This window comes from Betta splendens, chromosome 22 (genome assembly GCF_900634795.4).
Source record: "Betta splendens chromosome 22, fBetSpl5.4, whole genome shotgun sequence".
In the NCBI taxonomy this organism is placed as follows: domain Eukaryota; kingdom Metazoa; phylum Chordata; class Actinopteri; order Anabantiformes; family Osphronemidae; genus Betta; species Betta splendens.
In genome coordinates, this window is record NC_040900.2 from 11225445 (window position 1) to 11236036 (window position 10592).

At 43.2% G+C, this 10592-nt stretch overlaps 1 long non-coding RNA gene across 4 annotated transcripts in view; it reads left to right on the forward strand.

The window, feature by feature from the left end:
* Positions 1–1406: 1406 nt before the first annotated feature.
* Positions 1407–10592, forward strand: part of LOC114848184 (uncharacterized) — a 67860-nt gene continuing 58674 nt past the window's right edge. For 3 of the 4 annotated variants that reach the window (XR_008693551.1, XR_008693550.1, XR_005897206.2), the window contains exons 1-2: positions 1407–1517; positions 2600–2663. This is a non-coding gene — a long non-coding RNA (uncharacterized LOC114848184). The remainder of the gene's footprint in view (positions 1518–2599; positions 2664–10592) is intronic. The other variant, XR_005897208.2, reaches the window with a different exon arrangement.

Consider the following 10592-nt stretch of genomic DNA (forward strand, 5'->3'; position numbering starts at 1 on the left):
CTGATGACATCGCCTGAATATAAAAATCCCTTCTAGATGACACAACGTGGAAGAAATTGGTCTTCGGGACTACAAACGAGATGACATCATTTTAACTTGACTACTGTACTTCTCTAAATGATGCTGTCTAAAACTAAGCAAATAAAATGGTACTATGATTTTACTATTTATGAAGAATCTTCATATACCACATTTAAAAACATGTCACACTGAGCTCTTTGCCCTGTTTGATGCAGACGCGCTACAGGTTTTGCAAAAAGGAGGAAAAAAGATGTGTGTGTGTGTGTGGGCGGGGGCAGGTTTTGGATGATCTCCAGATCATTAAAGTGTTATATTTCAACCCCAGACACTCACTGGCTGAATGCTGAAGCACAGTCTCCACTTGTGATTCACAAGAAGGAAATCCACCCAGACACAAACAGACAGTGTGTGTGTGTGTGTGTGTGTGTGTGTGTGTGTGTGTGAGGTAGGAGAATAGAGCAAAGCTGGTTATGACTCAGACCACACACTCATTGCATGCAGTGTGAGGGTATCAGGGTGATGGGGTAATGAAGGTGAGCCTAGGAGGAGCTGAGTATTGTTTCCCCGAACATGTTGACTGTTTGTGCTTTGAGACATTACACACCAGAGGTTTCAGCCACAGTTGTCTTTATTCATTATGAATTGACTCCAGCTTGTATTTTTCACCTCTCAGCGGAGCCTTTTGTGTTTGGCAGGATTCTTTCTGTGCAGTTCCATGTTTTACACTCATTTATACAACTGGCTAAATATTTACACAGGTAAAATAGCTTGCTCAGGGGAACATAGTCAGACCTACAGCATGTGGAAACCCTTCTTTGCATATGGACTCAGTGCACCTGACATTTGATGTGGCTATAGATCATAGGCTTGTAGCTTTATGAATATTTATGTATATTTAAAACAAATTGTCTTCTCAAATCTCTTCTTAGATGATTGTAAGACTGAATTCATATGGATCGCTTAATTCAATATAATGTCATTCAAACAAAAAGAAGGCAAATATATATGCTGTCAATTGGAGCTAACAGGCAAAATCACCCAATCACCTTTTTGAGATGTAAGCTGCGTACAGATACATAATTTAACCTCTAAATTACAGGTATATTTTAAACGAAATTTTAAACTATACCTATTATTTCAACTTGTTGTTAACTGTTTTAAGGTTTTTCTTAAAATTAACAAACTATTGTCTGGACAAACTGAATAGTGTTGGTCATAGGACAAAGGTCCAGCTTTAAAAACATTATAAATACAGTAGTAGTAGTAATGATATTATATATACATATTTGAATTATTATAATAATATAATTAATATAAATGTATATAAAATACGATTATAAATGATATTATATATAAGATTATAATAATCTAGTATTTTGGGGACCCCTGTATTCCCGCCCTTACACAGCGGTGACCTTTAACTTTTGAAGGGGTGAAAGGTCAATCATCCTTCTAACGGCAACAGAAAATAGAAGAAGAAAATATGATGCTCAAACGTGAGTGTTTACGGAATATTTTATTGTATAACTGAATGCTAGCTAGTAAACAGTATGTGGTTCGAAGTCAGCGTTAGCTTAGGAGCTGGCGCAGACGACGTCGCCGCTGCGGCGCTGTGGACCTTCATAATGCTTTCCACGCGCCTTATCGGCCATTACATCTGCAGCAGAAAGTACGCTGGCACGTGTTCGCCCCCCTGAAACCCCTGGTCGTCTGCGCCTGCTTAGCGAGAGCGCCGGGTTTGTGCTGACTCGGCAGCAAGGTGTGTTTTTCCTGCCAAGCTTCCTTGTACGAGTCGCTCACGTTGTCACTGACCCGTCACGGTGAATATTTGCTTTGGCTGCATCCCACAGTATGTAGTGCCTTGTTAAATAGGCAGCGAGAGGCCCAGCAGCATGCGAGCAGCGACGTAGATTGTGTCCATAGATGAGCTTCAGATGATTAGAATGAATAAATATGAGTAGACGACCTGGTGGAATGACTGCGATCACTGTGTGTTACAACAGTAACGTACTCGAAAAATAAGAATATTAGAAAAATTGTCCTAACTGAGGTTAGAATAGAGTATTGAACCTTTTCACAATAGTCAGATTTTCTGAGTTTGTGCATTTGGGGTTTTCATGAGCTGTAAACCATAATAATGGAGTTTGACAAATTACAACTTAAACTATGTTGCTTTGCATGTTTCACCTTTAGGTTGCATTTCTCAAATAAGTTAAAGTTAAGTTTTGCACAATATTCAAATTTTAACCTGTATATGATCTGTTGTGTTTGAATTTAGCCTAAAATTGGTGTCATTGATTATTCAATACTGATCCTATGTATTTGCATGAAATAGGACTGAGTGGAATGTAGTGACTAAAAAGATTATTTCTCTGAAATGGAACAGATATATAAAGTACTTAAATAAACTTCTCAATGCTGAAAATTGCGCTGATCTATAAACAGATATTTCTATGATTTTAAAACGTTGATCTGGTGTAAAAGGGTGATGGTGTTTGGATTATACGTTACAATAATCATGTAATGATTTCTTTAATGTTGGTCTATATAAAAATTATGCTTGCTTCCATTGTGTTAGGGATGACGCTGATGGACGTCTCAAAACCCCAACAATGGTGTCTGCACGACTACATCGCAAAAAGGTGAGACAGCGTCTGTCATATATTTGATGAACTGACTCTTTATGTCCGGCATGCGTGACTTTAAGTACCTCTTTTGTGTATCTTCCCTCGGCTGCCTCACCTGACTGTACAGGAAGTAAATACCCTGCGTCTCTTGTGACAAACACTGCTATGTCAACGTTGGGCTGTTGGGTCTAATGTTACCATGCGAGTACAGTTCATTGTGGCATCAGCCACCCCATCAACTCCCAGACCACTAAGTAACAGCCCGGCTTATCTTCTCCACTCCAGTGCCTGCAGTCAACCAGTCAGGGTGGGTTGTGTGTGCTCACATTGTTTATTTTAACCCTCATTAAAATGTGGCGGGGTGGCTTGCTCTCTCCGGGCCTCGGCGGCTACTGTGGTGGGGAGATAGAGGAGTGCGGTGGACCCCCCTGGGCTGCCCACAAAAGCTGCCTTACCCCGTTTTCCCTCGCTTGCCACTCGCCCCATCTGGGTCCTGCAGTTACACCCTGTGGCAGAGCTGTGGTTAACTGCGGCTGTTGGCTGGTAAAAAGGGCGCAGCTCGGCGTTGAGGATACGAAAGCAAGTCGGAGGAGGCGTTGTTTGCTGTGATGGCCACTAGAGGGTGTACAGTAGCCACAGTAGGCTAAAACAGGGACCTCACTAAGTTGGCTAGAGCTGTTCTCATGGGGTTTTGCTCTTATCTCTTTACATGCTGTAGTCAGTTCTATTTCACAACAAATACGAGATAAAGGTTTTAGTAGTAAAGTTTAAATGAGGAAGAGGGGTCCTGTCCTCATCTACTGCGTACTTTAAAGACTCCTTTTGCTTTTGTCCAGGTTGTTTAGTCTCTTTATAAGACTACAATGGTGGCTCTTTATTTTGTCTTTGACAAAAACTATTAGACATGAAAGGCTTTGCTCCGTCAGCAGCCACACCCCCACCCTAGCTACACACAGACGGAGATTTACCTCGCAGTTTATGTTACGTTAATGTGTCAAAGCCTACGGCGAATATCTGTCTGGTATGTGCCGGGCTGTTCCTGTGCCTGTGCAGGTGTGCATGTACAAGACTGTGTGTATTTTCATATCCAAACCGTACTACTGTTCATTTTAAAAGGAATCAGGAAATGTCTGTTGGGTGTGCTGACAATCGTAGGCATGCGTGTGTGTGTGTGTGTGTGTGTGTGACAGTATGCATGGATGTCTTTGTGTTAAAGTAAACTAGCAGGTTTCCCTTCAGAGACATCTAGCACATCTAGGGGAGAAAAGGAGGTCTTTGAAGTTCTGGTTCTGCCATCCATCTCCAGTTTGCTGACTTTCTTTTCATGCCAGCGTCTGCAGAGGCCCGTGCAGTTAAACTGAGCCATCCCAGCTCCTCCCTGCCATGTCACCATGGTAAAATGACAACACGCTATACTCGCATGACCTTTACTGACTGGTTTTGGGTTAGGGGTATCATCTGGGCCATTTTCAAGCAGTTGTCAGCAGCAGATAAGACACACAACCAAGATACTAGAAATAAAAGAATGAAGAACGGAGCAGGCCTAGAGCAAAAGGTAATTGATGTTAATGGATGAATCTGATCTGCCCACGCTGCAGGTGCTGGCCCTCTGTCCCGGGTTCTTTCAGATCTTAGCCAAAGTGTCTCTTTTACTCGCCAGCAGCCATAAAGGATGCTATGAAATTTAACTTTAACACTAGAAGAGGAAAGCAGCAGCAGCAGCAGCAGCAGGAGATCGATTGGCCTTATCTGCTCCTTCATAGTCTGTGTGCATAGTTTGTGTTGGCTAAGCCCTCCAGTCTAATGGCTTTTAGACTTCCATTAGGTCGCTGCAGGCAGCGTGGTTTAAGTAAGTAACCAAAGGCTCTGTCAGAATGTTTTAAGCATTAATAAGACGCTCAGTGTTACTTCTCCATCCATCAGCTCTTCAGGAAAGAGACTGTGAAGCCCAAAGGCTGGTTTACTGCTCTTTTCCGTCTGAGCACTGTTCTTGGTCAGCTCTTAGCCAGATTATCTTTTAGACGTTGGGAATTGATTTGATCCCTCACTCTGTCAACTTGCTACTTCTCTGGAATTGAGTGCACGAAACGTGCTGCTTCCTGCTGACAAATGTGGGGAAGTGCCCGAAGCTCTGATCATTTGCACGCTTCCCTTAATCAGTAGAGACCCGTGGCTTGATACTGGAATGGGGCTTCAGTAAGAACTGTGTTAGAAGTGCACGGCTTGCTGTTTTATGGCAAAGTCAGAGCACTGGGACTAATAGGGGTTCTTTTAGTGTTGTTATTAGTTTCTTGTTCTGCTTTGAAACCATCTTGCTTTTAAAAAGTCTTTTAAAAAGAGCCTTAGCCTGATTTCATTCAGACACTGAGAGTCTGATGTACAGAGATGAGTATGTATGTCTATACGTCGCTCATTCGCTCCGACTTGGTCCGACTCTTCTTTCCAAGCGTTCTGTGATGTGTTCCCCCTGTCTCTCTCTCTTTAATGCCACTCTGTCCCTGCAAACCTGAAAAAACCTCCTGGGCTCTAATGCGTCTCTTACTGTATTTTTCCACCAGGACGACTGTCGCTTTGCCGGGAAGGCTACACATTGTGATTTTGTGCGGGCCGTTTTTGGGAGAGTCCCTGTGTTCTCTCCACACCAGCGCCCAAGTTGCGGTTCTTCCGTGACTCCACCACATACCCCTGAATCCTGCTTTGCTTGGAAATGTGTGTGTTTTTCATCCAGCCATCATAAAGAAGACAAACACATCTACTGTCTTTCCATCCTATATTAACAGGCTGTGTTTGGCCCTGGACTCACTGTAACAGGTCCTCCATGGGTTACAGGCTGGATAAAGTAAAAATCAACACCTCTTCTTTCCCAGACTGAGCGTTTGCAGTGTGCGGATCCAGTTTCCCCCTGCGCACTTGGTCTGCTCGGTCATCAGTGTATACCTTTCAACTTTCTTGCCTCTAAGGGCCTCTAAGTGTAGCCTACAGAGATGGTAGCTTTAATATAATTTTACTTTCAATGAAAGGAAATATCATTTTTTATATCCTACTGCCACACTGTACTTTTATATCCATCTGTATTGGTTTGTAGTGGTTTTATAGTTTTTCCCTCTGCCATCGGTGCCACTTGAGGCATATCCTCGAGACATTTCCAAGACAGGAACAAATCTTTGCTTGCATCTTATTGGCTAGTTCCCATCTGATCTGCCAACTGGAAGAGGAAACAATAGAAGGTCAGAACAATGAGCTGGCTGCAGATCAGTAGGGGCCCACTTGGCCTGTCCCAGACGCTATGTCTTATTTTCTTTTTGATTACTCATGCCTGGTTGGTGAGTAGCACACTCACACTCCTCTCTGACTGCCTGTCCGTGAGAGAAGTCGCAAAGAATAGACTTTTTGTAAGAGACTGGTTTTGATTTAAAGGCTGGAATGCCTCCGTCAAAAGATTTGTTGGCAGGGGTGTGATAGATGTGTGTGAGACAAAAGGAAAGAAGTCATAGAGGAGAGTTATGAGGTGTTAAGATTGATGATTCAAACACATTCAGGTATCAAAAATAAAATTTCAGAATGTGGTGTTGTGCAACGTCGTGCGTGTCGGTCTGTTTTTCTCTGCTGATTGATGTCAGTTTCCACCCATAGCCTTCCAGGATCCGACCATAAACAGCCTTTAAACGAATAGTCATACTGGCACCGGAGTCCAGCTCTGTTGCCACCCAAGTGTGCGGCTCGCCTACTGTGGGCTGGGTCCCATTTGTCTGGCTCTCACTAGCTCCCATCATAGCTTGTTACCCCCTCCCTCATCACCAGGCCGGAGGTAGGAAATCAAACCAATTACGGTTGTATTTAAAGAAAATTGGAGCAGGGCCGGAAAAGTGGGGGCATTTCCAAAAACCACAAAAAGAAAACTGTAGGGCTGCTCTGGCAAGGTAACTGTGGAGCTAAGGGGAGTGGCCCCTTTCAAGAAACACAAGGAGAAATATATTGTTAGATGCATTATAGTAGGAGCAATAAATATCTCCTTTATATAAATAAAACATATGGAGCCAGTCATCTATCTTGCCAGCCAAACGTAAACCAGAAAACTATAATTCCTTGCAATGTCCTCCATAATCATTTCTATGTCCATCTCAGTGAGAGAGATGGATGAGGGTTTCTCCCTGGTGGACCTGTTTGATGGATGTTTTAAGCACTGACTGTATTCAGGTTCAGGTTTGCTGTGCCCTGCTGTGAGCGACCTTCCAAAAGGCCGCGTGTCATAATGTGGCAGAATCCTCCAATATGTCTCAGATCCCCAACCCTGTACTACTGCAGCGCCTGCTGTGTTAAAGTATAGGGCCCCTCATAAAGCACAAACACCTGTAGGCTTCAAAAGTCTGTGTGTGTGTGTGTGTGTGTGTGTGTGTGTGTGTGTGTGTGTGTGTGTTGGGGGGTGGGGGGGGTTAAAGTATACATGTGCACAATGTTTTTGACCCGAGTGCTTCACTGTCTGAAGCCGCTGTTAAAGCCAAAAAGGCTTGTCTGGAATCAGCGTTATAATTGCCACCCCCTGATCTGATGCAGTCTCTCTGTTTTACCTCTCTCGCTCTCTGATCCTCCTCCTTACTGTCATTTCTCAGGAAAACCCCCTCATTACCAGGCCCTGAATGTACTCTAAACGCTTCATTCTCCAGCCCCCCTCTCCACAAACCTTCTTTGTTCCACGGCCCATTTGGATGTTATATCTCAATACTTAAAAGCAATTATACCAAAATATGAATGCCCTCCAACAGACGTCTCCTGACACTCAGAAGATCTCTTCCCTCCTTCATCTACCTCTCTGCCTCATGGGCAAAAACAAAAGGAAGGAGACATCAAAGTGTCTGGTGTCTGCAGGCCAGCACACAAAATTCGCTGGATGAACGTGTGTAAACGCACATATACATACACACTTGTCCATGCAGGTGCACATGCAGACGACACGAATAACACACAAAGTTGTTTACTTCACAGGCGCACACCATACAGTGTAAGACGATCGTCCGTTGAGGATGAAAACAAACCAGTGAGTGGGAGGTGTCCCCTGAGACAGTCCCCAGTCGCTATAGTGGAACCATGGAACCATGGGAACTGGTTAATAGAGGCCTGCAGGGCAGCCACAGCCTGGCGTGTGGGTGTGTAACCCTGCCACACACACACACACACACACACACACACACACACACACACACACACACACACACACACACACACACAGTGCAGAGTCATGACAGAATTACCTAAGCGATGGCTTTCAGACACCTTACTTGTCTAGCCGTAACAATAGCGGACATTTTATTGGGTGTCAGGAGCCCCTTGATTTATTCAGACCAAGCTTTGAATGTCTTGATGACTTGAGTAAAAATGGCAACAACATTAAAACGGTTGCAGAGTCAAGACAGACATGCAGCTATTCTGTAAAGTGTCTCATGTGTTCAGTGGCTCTTGGATGAAGGAAAAAGATGTTTTTAATGTCGCTGTCAGTTTATGAGATGGAGGAAGCTGCAGGTCTGTGGTGCCTCAGCAGTTTTTACATGGTTTCTTTATAGTTACCATAGTCCTCGCTGGTGAAAGGATGTTGGTCATTTACATTGTGTTTACTATTACAGTGCCAGAGACAAAAGAACCTAGACATGAGTGCATCTGATTTTACTGCTTCCTAAGTAGATAGTGGGAACTAAAAGGATGAAATGCTATAACTTTCCCATGTGATCCGAAACAGGCTTGCCTCATTTCACTCGCTGTTTGTGCACGTGGATGAAAAAAGTCAGGGAGATGGAACGATAGGATGCGTGTATGTGAACCGCCAATTGACAGTGTTCCCCTGCTTGAGCAGGAAGTGAACAGAGACCTGGTCCACAGGGATCCCCCGTTTCCCCTTCTCGCCGCCTCTGCACCCTCCCCACTCAGGACCCCACCGTTATGGGGGCGAGCCTGGTAGTACGTGGTGCTCAGTGTGTGTGTGTGTGTGTGTGTGTGTGTGTGTGTTAATTTCCTGTTTTATAGAGGAAGCAGCGTTCGCATGTAGAGATCATTATTTCAATTTTTTTTTCTGTGAGAAAGCGACAGAAAAAAAATTGTCAATTCACATGAATGTGTATGGAAAAAAACAAGTATTGTTTCTGGGAAGCTGCCCTAGTCTCAGTAAAAACATATTCTGGTTCCATGCATAAGTGTGAATGGAATGTCTAAATGAAACCTTAAAAAGCATGTCATTATTCAAGTTAACAAAAAACTCCTGAAACACAACAGGCTTTTGTACTTTTGCGTCATATGCTCTACTTTCTTCCCATAACAAAGTAATTGAATTATGTGTGGTCATTATGCAGTGACAGGAGTCTAAATCCAGGCCATTAGGATTTCCAAAGTAAATGAAAGTTAGTTGCTGTGGTTCAGTAGCCTTTAACCATGGTCTGGGCCACATGTCCACCGTGCAGCAGTCGCTTGGCTTCCTGTAACGACCTTCCTTTGGTTTTAGCACATTTCCATGACTTAGGTTTGATATGACAAGACGCGTGGGGGGGGGGGATGACGTAGTTCAGTCAGAAGATTGCTGAGAACATTGCACTTATCAGCGCTATCAGAGCAGTTTTTACATTAGTGCTACTTTGTAAGTGAGAGCTCTTGTGAAATTCTTTGAATTACAGCAGCACAGACAAAAATCTCACAGATCATTTCACACTATGTGAAACGATCTACCCAGAATTGTCCTAATACACAGAATATGTGACTTTTATTTCCATTATTATGTTACAATGAAAAACAATGTACTCATATTTCTAGAAAATATTCAATAATTCTTATGTCAAATGTTTGTCTTTTTCTGAAAAGCCTGTTGTTTTTGTACTATAGTTTCTATTACACGTCTGTGTACATTTGACCATGATTGACTGTCAAAATAAATCGGTTGCAGTGGCATGCTTATAAATACACTTTAACATCCAGTCAGTTTATTTCTAATGTATTTACCTAAAATGAAAGAAACGCCAGATAAGTTTAGAAGTAGGTGAAAGTATTAAATAGATATTTTTGTTTTTTTATTATTTTACCTGCTTGTTTTATTAATACTAGATGCCTAAATAAAAAAAAATTGTTTCTCAAAAACGAAAGTAAGCCAAAGAAATCCTCCCAAATGACAAGCTGGGTCAAGCGAACGTCTTGTGAAGATTCATTTTCCTGAATAATCACTTCAAAATATTGGCACACTTGTAGTCTATTGACTAATCAGTTTAGCCTTAGAGGCCCAAATTGCATAGCTTCAAGCTCTTACTTTTATTACTTAAGCGTTTTAGATGACTTTGACAATTAGACTTTATGAAGTACCTCTTCTGACCCCATGTCAAAACACAGTTAGTTTCATCCTTGCCATTCCATGCTTGCTACTATGTTTGGCGCTAACACTTAGAGGTCACCCATCGGGTCTCAGTCTTATACACAACAATGACCTTAGTTTTATGGTGGTAAGCCCTTAGTTCGACAGCACACTGTTTCTGCAATTGTTTCTAGAAAGATTTCAGAGATCCTCGGGGTCTGAGCACGGAGCGAGTCCTGGTACTCCACTGTGGGAACTGGAAGTTGCCTGGTGCGTCGTAACGCACAGCGGTCTCTGTAGACCCGACTTGGATGAGAAACTACCTTCACTGGGATCCCTCTGAACTGGGTGATCCCTCTGTTCTCTCTCGTTTTGTTTCTCTCCATCTATATCTAGCTCTGTGTCAGTGAGAAAAGTTGCATCACAGCTCTCGTGGTTTCTTAGCCCCTGGCCCCTGTGTTTCTCGGGCAAACTGTGGGAACCTTAATTTTGGACGCCGTCCTCTGTTCCCATCAAAAGTCTGGTTAGAAAATAGACTTTCTGGTTGTGTACCAGGCACCCAAATCAAGCAATTTCTAGACCGCTCCTTCTCACGGGTTCAGGGTGGGGGGAGAGGTCAGCGG